Source organism: Martes martes, assembly GCF_963455335.1.
Source record: "Martes martes genome assembly, chromosome: 7".
Lineage (NCBI taxonomy): Eukaryota > Metazoa > Chordata > Mammalia > Carnivora > Mustelidae > Martes > Martes martes.
This window is the reverse complement of record NC_137894.1, coordinates 132,008,885-132,022,822: the sequence shown is the minus strand read 5'-3', so window position 1 is coordinate 132,022,822 and position 13,938 is coordinate 132,008,885. Positions and strand designations below refer to the sequence as shown.

General features: G+C 45.5%; 1 protein-coding gene across 3 annotated transcripts in view; it reads left to right on the top strand.

Annotated features, from left to right (window-relative positions):
* Nucleotides 1-13,938, top strand: part of RGS6 (regulator of G protein signaling 6) — a 554,830-nt gene that overhangs the window by 485,486 nt on the left and 55,406 nt on the right. The window lies entirely within an intron of this gene.

Genomic DNA, 13,938 nt, shown 5'->3' with positions numbered 1-13,938 from the left:
ACACAAGGGTTTTTCATTAGAACCACAAGGAAACTCCCAGATAGAGAGGAGGAGGGAGAGGAGACGGGTGTGAGCAGGAGATAAAGCAGCCCGGAGCCTCAGGCCGTCAGCAGCGGCAGGGGCGGGGACGGGGAGGGGGCGCTGGCAGCTGGCCCTGGGTGCGACTGCTCTGCTCACCGAAGCTGAAAGCTGAGCTGTCTCAGGTGGGCGCACACATTCCCGCGCCGGCGCTGCTCTCCCTGGGCCTGCTGCAGGTGATGGGTGGTAATCAGCCGCCAGGCAAAGGACCTCATCCCCCAGAGAACAGGTGCATGCCACGCAGTTCCCTGGGAACTGATGCTGGGGAGATGCTCCAGGGCTGGTGATGGGTTGGGTCAGGGCTGTGGTCAAAGGTTGTGACCACACCCAGCCAGGACGGGAATAGGGACACTTGCCTACTGAAGGAGCCTAGCAGGACGAATCAGGGGATGGGTGTGGAGCCAGGCGTCAGGGCTGGGGTCCTGCCTCTGCCCATTTTCTAACTGTGCAACCTTGGGCAGGCTGCTTTATGTCTCTGTGCCTCCGTTCTGTTTCTTTTAAAGGAGAGAGAGCAGTAGCCCTAACTTACAGGGGAAATGAGTTCATCCAGTCCTTGGCATGTACTACACAGGCAATAAATACGAACCATTATTTTTACCATTTTTAATGACTTATTTACCATTAAGCACCCTGTGGTGCTTCATGGTGTCTTGGAAAGGAGCAGACTTCAGGTACGCGGAACAGAAAGAACTGGGCGTGTGGTGTTCAGAGGAAGCCATAAAGGGCAAGCCACGAAGTGAAGCTGGTCTTGCAGACGGCGGCTTTCTGCAAATGCAACCCTTCCACCCTGTCTCTTTTCCGTCTGCGGCACAGAGAGCCCCACAGGCTGCCCGGGAAGGCTGGCCCTGCAGCCCACATCTGTGTTTCTGCCCTGGCTGCCTCCCATGGCCCAGCTCTCTGGCACCTGTGAGGAAGGAAAGGCCATATGGGAAGAGTTTGGTTCTTCTGTGCAGATCTGGGGTCATCCTGGTTTCAACCACGCTGTCGCATTGTCACCATGAGTGGTTAAGGGCCAACATCATGACAACCAAACTCCACTTCCCAGCATACGCTACCTTTTGCACCTGGAAGCAACAAAAAGTTCTATCTAAGATGCTACCTGATTTTTTTTTAAAAGATTTTATTTATGTATTTATTTGAGAGAGAAAGAGAGAGCATGATGGGGGGAGGGACAGAGGCAGAAGCAGATTTCCTGCTAAGCAGGGAGCCTCATGTGGGACTCAATCCCGGGACTCCGGGATCATGACCTCAGCCAAAGGCAGTCACCTAACCAACTGAGCCACCTAGGCACCCCCGATTTTTTGCTTCAGGTAGTATGGTCCCCGCACACACAAATGAATCTCCCAGATAAATAGTGTTTAATGCCTTAAGCCTATTATCTTAAGTATTTTAAATGAAAATCTTTTTCTTTACTTTCTTCTTTTTTTTAAGATTGATTTATTTCGTAGAGAGAGCGAGAAAGGGGGAGGGGCAGAGAGAGAGGGAGACAGAAGCTCCAAGCAGACTCTGCGCTGAGCACGGGGCCCGACACGGGCCTCGATCTCACCACCCTGAGATCACTACCTGAACCAAACAAACCAAGAGTTGCATGGCCAACTGACTGCACCACCCAGGTGCCCCCAAACAAGAATCTTTCTTAGGTATGGTTCATGCACTTGCCTTCTTAAAGAAAGGATAATTTTCCTGGATGACTGTTATACTGTGCTTTGCAACTGCCAATGATCAGCATCTTATAAAGTGCCACAAACTTCTTCCCTTTCCCCCAAAGAGCCTCAGACCATTACAACCTTCGAGTCTGTGTTTCTGCTTTTTAGCTGACTGTTGGTTTGTTTTCTTGTTCCTGGTCAACAGTCTGCAGGCAGACCAGGTGTTTCTGTTAGATATCGCTGAGTAATAAGCGACCTCAAACCCTAGTGGCTTCCAACAGCAGGCATTTGCTACGGTTCACATGATTATGTGCCAGCTGGCTCCCCTGGGCTCAGGCTGGTATCCATGTGCAGCCACGGACAGCTCTGTGCTCTTGGCTGGGCTCTCTCACGCGCCTGGCTCCAGGTGGTTTAGCACGACCTCGGCTGGGATACTGGGCTCTCCCTCACATAGTCTCTCATTCTCCGGCGAGTTTGACCTTGACCTCGGCTGGGATACTGGGCTCTCCCTCACACAGTCTCTCATCCTCCGGCGAGTTTGGTCTTGCTCACGTGGGAATAGTAGAATTCCGGGAGAGAGGGTACAAGCAGGCAAAGCCTCTTGAGGCTTGGAACTGACACTCTGGCACTTCTGTTGTCTTTTATTGGTCAACACATGTCACAAGCCCAGACCAGATTCAAGGGCTGGAGAAATAGACTCATTTTTAAATCAATCGACCATGCCAGGAAATCAGGAAACCTTAGCCTTGGTCCTGAAGCAAGAGTAAAGAGTCTTTTCCAAGGGGCGTGCTCTTCTGAATTCAGACGATGAGCCTTGAGGCCCAGGGTTTGTGTCATTGTAGACTCTGCTCAGAGGCCGTTGTGGTCGTATAGCTCACCTGTCTGAGATCGCCAAACAATGGAGGTCTTACCGTCCTTTGCCAGGGTCCTCATTGGAGCCCCGTTTTTATTCACCCAAGCCTTACAGTGATTGACAACCCAATCTGGGAATGCAAAACGGTATACATTTCAGTTCCAAGTGGTCCGAAAAGCCCCTACATTTTTCAGGGCGTCTGCAGAGATCTCTCCCCACTCACTAGGCACGGAGCTATGCCTAATCCCTGCAGGAGTCACATCACACTGCCCCGCACAGAGAGATCGAGTTGTCTCATTCCCTATCCGCCTGTGCACTTGGCTGTCCTTACCCTATCCCTGGGAGCCACTTGTGCATCACAGCTGACTGCTGAATTGATTTTTTACATCATCTTGCTTGCCCATCTCGGGATCGCGCTGCTCTCTGAAATTGGATGCTGGTTCCTTCTCTGCCTCCCAACCCTCCGTGATCCTGAAATGTAATTAACGAAATGAGATAAGACAGCAAGGGCCTGAATACCCTAAGGGTTATTAAAAAACCAGCTAGGGTGATGGAAGTCCACGAACTTAATGTTTAATGAAAGTTTGGGGGAAGGAAGAAAGGGGCCGAAGAGGTCATTACAACTTTGCTTTTATGTGATTCCAGACACCATGGGATCCTTGCATCTTCTTTTTCCCAGCCCACCTCAGGTGACAGAGAAGGAAAGAGCAGAGGCAACGTGATAGCCAGGGCCACTGTATCCAGACCAAAACCTAGAAGGGCTGAGATACCTGGCCTGGTATGCAGTCTTCTTTCTGAGCAGCTAAATTCACTCTCACGTCCCTTCACTCATCTCTCGTTTCTCCATGGAATGTATTTTCTCTTGGTGACCCACAATTTAGGAGTTCTTTATAGTCTCTCTTTTCCTCACCTTCCCCAACATGAAAAAAACTGGATGAATGAATGATTGGGAGCCAGAAGTTCCTCTTCCCTCTTTGTCGTTCTGCTTGTGTTCCCTTTCCCTCTCTAGCCAGAACCTCTTCATCTCTTGCTTCTCGTCAGTGCATCAGGTCTAGAAAACCATACATACAGGGCAAGGGGCTGCAAACACACTCTCCTACTCACCTTTCCCACATACAGTTTCCAGGTTTCCTCCCCATGTAGAGGCCCCGATTTCCTAATGAGCGCTGTAGCACATTTGTATTCTATTTCTAAAGTAGGAATGATAGTCACTGTCCCATAATACTTTGCACTCCATGCCTCGTCATCCCACAGCTGTGAGCCATTCCTCACTGTCCATCTCCCCGGACTCTGTGTCTCCATCTTCTTCCACACCTGCTCTGTGGACCACACTCCTTATGTGTGCGAAGCCCTAGGAGTCCCTTCCAGACACCCCTCAACCCATTGCTTCTTCCTCCAACTCACCTGTTTTACCTTTTTTGTCATATTCTCTACAATTCGTAATAAAACTATGTCTCAATTTTTTGTTAAGGGAGAGAGGATGAATTCTAAAACTTTTCTCTCAGATTTTTTTTAAGTGCTTGGCCTGAAAGTTTTCTAAATTCACTTTTGTTATTTCTCTCCTCTCCAGATTTATCAAAGGTAGAACCTAATTAACAACCCATATTAATGGATTATATATATATGTATATATACATATGTAGTATGTATATATACATATATAGACCCCCATTATATATATATACAAGGGTTAGTTGGGCCTTGAACAACATGAGTTTGAATGCCACTTTTACACAGATTTTTTTCAATAAATATAGTACAGTACTATAAATGCATTTTCTCTTTTTATTTTCTTAATAACATTTTCTTTTCTCTACTTTATTGTAAGAATATGACACATCATATATATGACATACAAAATATGCATTGTGTATGTTATCAGTAAGGCTTTGGTCAACAGCAGGCTATTAGCAGTTAAGTTTGGGGGGAGTCCGAAGTTGTACGGATTTCTGACTGCACGGGGATTCAGTGCCCCATCCCCCATGTTGTTCATGTTGTTCAAGGGTCAGCTATAATATATATAACCTATATATGTCATATATGAGCCCCCACATATAAAATGTGTGTGTGTGTGTGTGTGTGTGTGTGTGTGTGTATAATAACCCATGACTACTGGTCATAGTTGTTAGAAGCCATGACCTTGCTATTAGCTTGGTGTGAGCATCACCCTGCAGTCCAGAAGGCTGTTCATTATTTCATGGCACTAGTAGGTACTGAATAATGTTGACTAAATGACTGACCATGGGTCCTACCCCTGGCAGCCAGGCGATGAACTTCTACCCCTTTCTGCAAGGAAATGGAAGGGACTATGGGGATAAATTGGCCAGCTGCGTACTCACCCAAGAACCAGTTCAAACCAGTTCAAACTGATGCTGGTGGGTGGCACATTTGGTGGATGGTTGCTGTGTCAGCACCTTCTAATAATGTGAGAATTTCGCCTTTGATAATAACAACACCATATACTAATCAGAAGGAGGCAGAGATAAGGAGACAAGGATGTTAAAACTTCTCAATGAGAAATCTTGCTCTTAATGGACTTCCTCTGGATTTCCTGTATTTATTTTATCTTTTCCATTTCCTCCTATAATAGTCAGCTCAGGTGGCCATAGCAAAATACCAAGACTGGGAGACATAAACAACAGACATTTATTTTCTCACAGTTCCGAAGGTTGGAAGCCTACAATTGAGGTGCAGGCAGGGCTGGTTTCTGGTGGGACCTCTCTTCCTGGCTTGCAGATGACCTCCTGCTTCTGTGTCATCACATGGCCTTTCCTCTGTGCACAGAGAGAGAGATATCTCTGGTGTCTCTTCCTCTCTTTATGACCAAAGTCCTATCAAATCTGAGCCCCAACCCATGACCTTACTTAACCTTAGTGACCTCCTTAAAGGCCCTATCTTCAAGAACAGTCACATTGCAGGGTTAGAGCTTCAACATATGAAACTTGGGGGGACACAATTCAGTCTGTAACACCTCCCAATTCTGCTTTGGTGCCACCCACACCCAATGATCTGTGGACATTGTTGTTTGTGTGCTGTTATGTGCCTGCTGTCTGCAAAGCTCTTTCCGTGCCTCTCTGTTCTCTCTCTGTGTTTTTCCTGTCCTTTCTCAAGTCTTCCTGCAGCCATTGATGTTGACTCTGGACTCCAACAGTACTGCTGCCTCCCACATTGCCTGCTGGCCCATTTCATTGTCTTAGTGTGTCTCCAGAAGACTCTGATAACTTGTCTGTGCACTGCAAGGAAGTGTGTTCTGGGGGAGAGGAAGCATCTCTGGCTAATGCTACAAAGGGTGCCTCCATGAATTTGCCATCACATTCCCATCACCTTCATCCTTCTTTCAATACTATTGCTTTGTTGCCAGGCAATAGAACCCCAGCTTGAACCCAGTTCCGATGAAAGAAGCATGTGCTGGCCACACCCTATAAGGAGGAGCTGCAGAGTTGAGCTCGGGGAAGGCCAGCCACACCCCTAAGTACTGGTATAGCTGGAGCCAGGGGATGCCTGGGTGGCTCCGTCGGTTGAGTGAGCGACTCTTGATCTCAGCTTTGGGTCTTGATCTCAGGGTCATGAGTTCAAGCCCCATGTTGGGCTCCACACTTAAAAAAAAAAAAAATCTGGAACCAAGGCCCCAAACACTCCCAAGGCTCCTTCTTCACCTCTTGTCCCGCTCCACTTTCCATGTTGGCCTCAGCCTATTTAATCACAGACAGGTGTTAGGAAACAGGACTGCCTCCAACCCCTGAACTTTGTAACTGCAGTTTCTATACCTGAAGCTAGGGAAAGAGGGTAGCAACCCTGCTTGGGTCAGTAAGGTATCCATTCCTGGACAGATCTACTGTGGCTGGGAGCAAGGCTTATAAGCACTTGGCAGCACCTAAAGTAGCCCTGGGTCCATGTTGGGATGCAATTCCCAGGAGACAGTGAAGGCTGAGCAAGAACCCCCAGACATTTTCTTGCCTCGTTTACCCGTTCTGGAGGGCTTCTCACTTCCCAGGATCCCTAACTGCTTCACTTGGACCCCAAGAGACACAGCACAAGGGTCAACCCAACCAAGTACACTCACTATATCCCTAGATGACATTTCTGTCTCCATTTTTACCTCTTTTGACACCTAAGAAATGGCATTGCACAGCCCAAATGCAGACCCAAAAGCCTGTACTCTCTCTGCGTGATGCTTAGGTCTTATCCTGGGCAACCAACCCTTTGTTCCTTGCCTCTGCATCCCACTTTGAAAGTGTTAGCTCCTAAGTAAGACACCTCCAGCCCAGATGAGCAGGGGCAGGGTGAGCAGTGCTTGCTTTCACTCCACCCTTCATGCTGTTTCTGGCCAGTATCATGGAGTTGAGAAGATGAGAGAAGAGGAGATCCTCTTCCATCTCTTTCTGGGGTGGGGGATTCTTTCACCTTCTCTCAGTCCTCTGCCACCTTGACTATGGAGTTAACCTTCTTGGTCCCTCTCTCTGAGAAGAATCAACCCCACAAAAGCTAGGAGAGGAGTTAAGGCAACAGACTCCTAACGGCCAAAGCCACTCATAGGAACCTCCAAGAGAAGGCACTTTGCTGTCTCCTGTGTTTTGCATGCAGTGATGGCAAACAGGACACGGGTGAGCATAGATTCATGAACACTGAGTTTATGTGCATAGGTTGTAACAATGACAATGAAATAAAACATGTTGGTGCCATTCCCAAAAAGTCCATGCAGGCCTGGTGTACACCTTTTACCTACCACCACACCCTCTGTTAAGTGACTTCATTCTCCACCTTCTGCACAAATGCCTCTCAAAGTACACCTGTGGAAGACAGAATAGTCCCTCAAAGATGCCCAGGTCCTAATCCCCAGAATCTGTAAAATATGTTAGGTTACATGGCAAAGAGGGATTACATTTGTGGATGGAATTAAGAGTACTAATCAGTCTAACATAGGGGGATTACCCTGGATTATCCAGGTGGGCCCAGTGTAACCAGGAGAGTTCTTGTGGTAGATAAGGGAGGCAGAAGGGTCAGTGCCAGAGTGACACAATGTGATCCAGCCTTGGGCAGGAATTGCTGGATTTGAAGAGGGAAGGGGGTGAGGACCCAAGGAATGTGGGACACCACTATCAGGGAGAAAAGGCAATGAAAGGGACTGTCCCCTTGAGCCTCCAGAAGGAACTCGGTACTGCTGATACCTTGATTTTAGCGCCACAGTGTTCATTTCAGACTTTTGACCCTTAGAACTATAAGATAATACATTTGTGTTTATAAGTCACTAAGTATGTAGCAGTTTTTTATAGCAGCTGTAAGAGACTAATATACCATCCAATCTCTCTCTTCCTCTTAGAATCTCAAGATCTTCCTTTCTAAAATACCTTTAAAAATTCCAGATCTCAGGGCACCTGGGTGGCTCAGTTGGCTAAGCATCCAACTCTTGATATCAGCTCAGGTCATGATCTCAGGGTCATGAGCTCAAGCCCTACACTGGACTCTTTGCTCAGCGGGGAGTCTGCTTGCGATTCTCTCTCTCCCCTTCCTTCTGCCCATCCCCCTTCCCTTCCTGTCTTAAAAAAAAAAAATCCAAGTCTCTTGCTTGATCAGAAGGTCCTGGTATAGCCTGGTCTAATTCAGTGATTAGTCAGTACACCCCACTTCTATCAATAAAATATTACATTCAAAATGCACCTGCCCATACAATTTTTACTGTTTCCTTTACAAAGCCTCTAACCAACTTTATTCATGTAGCTAAACTCTAACAAAATAGCTATACCTCTTCCAATACAACAAACTTCCCTGCTGACCAATGCTGCCCATCATTGGCTTTGAGTGACTGATTAGTGATCATCCTAATTGGAGCTCTGTTGCTTTGGTATAGCTTGCTGGGCATTTCTATGGGAAGTTCTTACCCCTCTCTTCACATGTTCTTCCACACATATCTAGGGTCCCATCTAAACCTTACTCTAAGAAGGCACAATGTGGGGCGAGGCCATAGGAACAACTTCAGTCACACTTAAAGCAGGTTACATAGACCTATCTTGCACTCTTAGCTTCAGTGGTTACAAAATCCTCCTTGGGTTCTCAACTACTTCTCTTGAACCAACATCCCCATTCATCTCACCACCTCTCCTCCACCCTTTGGAGGTATCCCCAGATTTCTCTAAAGGAGACCTGGCTGTGAGCCCATGTTTCATTACAACTTACATCTTCCTAACTGCTCTTTGGCCCTTTAAGTTTCAGCTGCCTTGGGCTGGTCAACACGACAGCTATCTTCACTGGCAAGCAACCAGGCCACAAACAGGCAGGCTCCCCCGAGTGCCCAAGTACTCAGAATTCTTACCCAGCCTCTCCTGAGCCTCCCCTGCCCCCTCTCATCCTAGGCGCTCCTCCTGGGTTCCATCCAGGAACCTAGGTGTGGCATGGTGGGTCAGACCTGCCTTCACTGGGTGCAGGTGTGGCCATGTGAAAGAGCTCATGAAACAACCTGGAGAGGCAGCTGGTACAAACTCCAGCCTGTCTCATGGAAATCTGAGGAGGGGTAAGGAAGGCAGGGGAGGAAATTTTGTCTTTCCATCCCTATGTATTACTTGAGGGATATCCATTTCTGGTTTTTAAAAATAATCCCCCATAACTTGAAATTAACTAGTTATAAGACAAATACCTGCCTACACACACACACACACACACACACACACACACACACACCATTTGTCTTGGGCTGCTCAGGTAGAAGTCTTTGATTGGAGACTGGGGCCACTGGAGGCTGAGGTCATTGGAATGGCTAGGGGCAGACATTTGGAGAGACAAAAGTGTCACAGCTAAGGAGAGCCCCATGGACTATACCCACTATCTCAAATTCTGAGAATTCTGTGGATGCCCAAGTACATAATAATCAGGAAAGCCCCAATACGTCATCATGACTCAGACATATCTCACATGACCCATTGTCCCTGAAACAGGGTTGAGGTTACCATCTGCTGGTTAGTTTTTGTGCCAATCTGAGGGAAGGAGTCAGGTGGTCAAGTGTGCCTCCTCCAGCTTCATGCCTGGATTCTTTCATGTTCCTGCAATGGGCAGAATAGTGGCCCCCAAAATGGTATGTGCAAGTCCTAATCCATGGGACCTGTGAATGTGACCTTATCTGGGAAGAGTCTTTGTGAATGTAAATTAAGGATCTTGAAATGAAATCATCCTGAATTATTCTGGTGGACCCCAAATCCAATGACAAGTAAGAGAGAGAAGCGAAGAAGACCAGGCCCAGAGGAGAAGTCATGTGAAGACAGAGACAGAGATTGGAGTTACACATCCACAAACCAAGGACTTCCTGGAGCTACCAGAAGCTGGAAGAGGCGAGGACGGATTCTTCCCCTCAAGTCCCAGAGGGAGCATAGGCCTCCTGACACCTTGATTTCAGAAATTCTAGCCTCCAGAAGTAAGAGAGAGTAGATTTCTGTCATTTTAAGCCACCAAGTAAGTGGTCATTTGTTAGAGTAGCCCTAGGAAACTATTATGTACCTTGAGGTGCAACCCATTTCTTTCAAAAAGAATGGAATTATCCCAAGTGCCAAAGGGATGGCTCCCTGTGGAGATGTCACAGCACCCTTCCTGCCACAGTGCTGCCTCAAGGCCACAGAGCTCTTAGGGATGAAGGTTCATCTGGGCACACTGCCTGCCTTGTGCTCCTATGAGGATAGCATGCCTCCACTGCACATGGTGGTTGCAATTACATATTTTAGGTGTAGAGAAGATTTGGAAGATTCTTTTGAAATACTTTTCCATTTTTTTCTCAAATGGTCCTGAGTGCTCCACAAGGCCATTATGTAACACGGCAAACTTGACAAAGATCACTCAAATGGTTCACCTGAGAATGAGAACCAAGGTTTTTCAACTTGGACCAATGCTCCTTCTACACCCCTGCTGGGCAACAGACCACACCTGGAACAGTGAGGAGGCTGTGAGGTGATGGGAAAGTCTGGAGCCCTGTTTAAAACTGAAAGTATCCCAGGCTCCTCCATTTTGATTGGATGAATAAAATGTGTGACTTGAACCCCTCAGAAAATCAAAGAATAAGATGTGGTGCTTCTCAACCTTTGCTGTGCATATGAATCACCTGGGGAATCTGGTTTAAATGCAGTTTCTGACTCCGTAGGTCTGGGGTGGGACTTGAGAGTCTCCATTTCTTACAAGCTCTCAGGTGATCACTATGCTGCTGGTTTGTGGACCACACTTTCTGAGTGGCAATGAGTTATAGCTGTTGGCTAATTTCTTCACACTTTCTGCAGTAATTGACCATGCTTACCCTCTGCAATTCAGTAGTAAGAACTGTGGTTCTAAATTTATCATTTCAGGAGAGATTGGTGACACTCAAGTTGGCAGTGCTTGGAGAAAAGTTTTATTGTGGATCCATAACCATAAAAATATTCATACCTTTTGGCCCAATAATTCCACTTGTGGGTGTTAATTCTAAATAAATAACCCAAAGATGGAGAAACCTATGTGAACAACGGTGTTCTACTACAGAATTATGTATACTAAAAAAAATTTTTTTTAATCTGTGTCTGCTATAAAGGAAAAGATTATATTAATTATAACAAGTTCACTCAAGACAATATTGTGGACATATGTTTCTCTTCTCTCCCTCCTCAAAAGCAATGTGTAAGTAAAGGAATAAAAATGATAAGAGTGACATGGTCCACAAATCAATGGATTAACAGGTTCAACAAATTTTTCCAAGTTTGAGAGTCTATGGAATTAGGGCATAACCATGGGCCCCTGTCTCTATTGTATTTTTTTTTAATAGGGTGGCAAGAACAAGGATGGTGTCCTTACCATTCTTACGCCTTTCTGTATTCCTGAAATATTTCAAAACTTAATTTAAAAAAAGAAAACAAGATGGTTGAGGACAGAGCGAAGAACATTATAACCTGTGTGTTAGGAGTGTCAGCATTATAACAAAGAGAGCCAGATTGCCCAACAAAATTTGGTCTTGGCTCTTGAAGGTACCATGGAGAACAAGAATAAAACAAGAGACCATGGAGAGCAAGAATAAAGCACGGGGCTAACCCAGAGGAATGGGCAAAGTCTGGATCTTTGGATCTCTAGATACCTGCCCCACTAGGAAACTATCTCTCCCTAGTTTCTACCATCATAGAAGATGAAGAGTTTATTCTCCAGAGAAACTGAGTCAACATCAGTTCAGAATTCAGGCGCCTCACATCATAAATAGCCAGGTGAAAAGAGAAAATTAATTGAGGATCAACATAGTGAACAGTGGGACCCTCCCTCCCGTCTCTGCCTGGCTCTTAGCCTCCAGGAACTCGATGTATATGCCCACAGGCAAGAGACTAGGAAACTACAAGCTGTGGGCCACGTCTTCTCCACCCTGCTGTTTTTGCAAATAAAGTTTTATTGGAACCCAATCACGCACATCCATTCATGAATTGTCTATGACTGGTTTTTGCTGCAATAGAAGAGCTGAGCAGTTGCAACAGACACCATCTGGCCTGTAAAATCTGAAATATTTACTGAGTCTTGCAGACAATGTTTACTTACCCTTGCTCTAGAGAAAAATCAATGTCCCCCAGGGAAAGTCCCCACATCCCTCATTTGGAGCTCTAGTGAAAAGTCTGGTGAGTTACCCATGACCTGACAATGAACCCTTGTCCACATACACACTGAGTCTCCAAGCAGGTTTTTGTATCTTACTCTTACACACAAGTGGATGTCCAGAGATTTTCCCGACAGTCAAGGGAAACCCCAATGTGATGGAGTCTGATAAAAACAAAGAGAAAATGGGACTTGGAGGGACCAAAAACTATTTTTAAAAACCCAGGAAATAAAAATATAGAATTAATATCCTCAGAAATATTAATATCAGGGGCACCTGGGTGGCTCAGTCAGTTGAGGGTCCAACTCTTGATTTTGACTCAGGTCATGATCTTAGGATTGTGGGATTGAGCCCCACCACGGGCTCTGTGTTCAACAAGGAGTCTGCTTGATATTCTCTCTCTCCCTCTCCTTCTGCCCCTCCCCCTCCACTCACACTTTCTCTCTGTCTCTAAAACAAACAAATCTTTTTTTAAAAAGAAGAAATATTAATATCAGATATCAGAAGATATTTCATCCATACATCAAGAACTAGATCTATGATAAATAAGAGTGAACTCTGGAAACTTAAGAAAGTGATAGCCCAGATTAAAAGTAAATAAATAAATAACAAGATGGAAAGGACTGTCAAGCAAAAAGACAAAAAGATGAAAAATGGTAAGGCAAATTTAAGAAAATTAGATTACCAATCCAGAAGGTCCAATGTTCTCCTAGAAAGAATTACAGCAAAAGAAGACCAAGGAAATGAACAGAATGAAATTAGCCAAGAAATAATACTTCCGGGAAATTTTTTTTTAATCTCTTGCACCTTATACCCAGCACAATAAATAAAAACAACCAGCAAGGGCCAGGGTGAAATCTCAGGGCACTGCAACAAGAAGAGAAGAAGGCTCTGTTTCCAGAGAGGAAAGACAGTAGCCAAAGAACAAGAGTCAAGCTGGATCCAGACTTCTCAGCAGTAGCACTGGACGCCAGAAAGCACAGTAGAGCGCCGCCCTCAGAACCCTGAAGGAAGATGATTTTTAACCTGGGGTTCTGTGCCCAGGACCATCAGCCAAGTATAAAGATAAAACAAAAATATGTTTAGACCCGCAAGGACTTGAAATAGTTCGCCTTTGTGCATCCTTTCTTAGGAAACTACTTGAGGAGGATTTCAACACAACCAGGAAGTAAAGCCAGTAAACAGACATGAGGTCCAGAAAAGCAAGGTCTCCACAAGAAAGTGAAGGACTTCCCAGGAGGGTGACTTGCATCAGGCATGTAGAGCCAACGGTCCAGACTGGAGAGAGAGGACTCAAGACTTTGAAGAGAAGCCCTCTGGGAGGCGGGAAGACAGAACTGAACTATGATCATGTGATGTGTTTAAGATGTGGAAAAATTACTCCTAGATGTTTTACAGATTTGTTAGAACCCTTGAAGAGGCTCCTTAGCGCAGCAAAATACAATTTGTATCTAGTTTAATAATGTGGACAATAATAAATATTGATTTAACAAAGAGTATTATATGTCTCTTAGGAGGATCATGGGGGAGGGGGTGGGGGAGTTGGGGACTGGTGAAGGGAAAGTTAAATCCTCATCTAAAATTGATAATCAAGAACAACCATAAAAACCAAATTTAGAAATATACAGCTAACTGCTAAAGGAAACAGAAGGGTAGAAATTATAAGTCTGTGAAAAGGGATAGGAGAAAACAATCCCTATTTTTTTTTTGCTAAAATTGCTATTTGTGTGTGTGTGTGAAATCATTTAGTACTATTTTATTGTTTTAGAAAGATAATGCAGCCG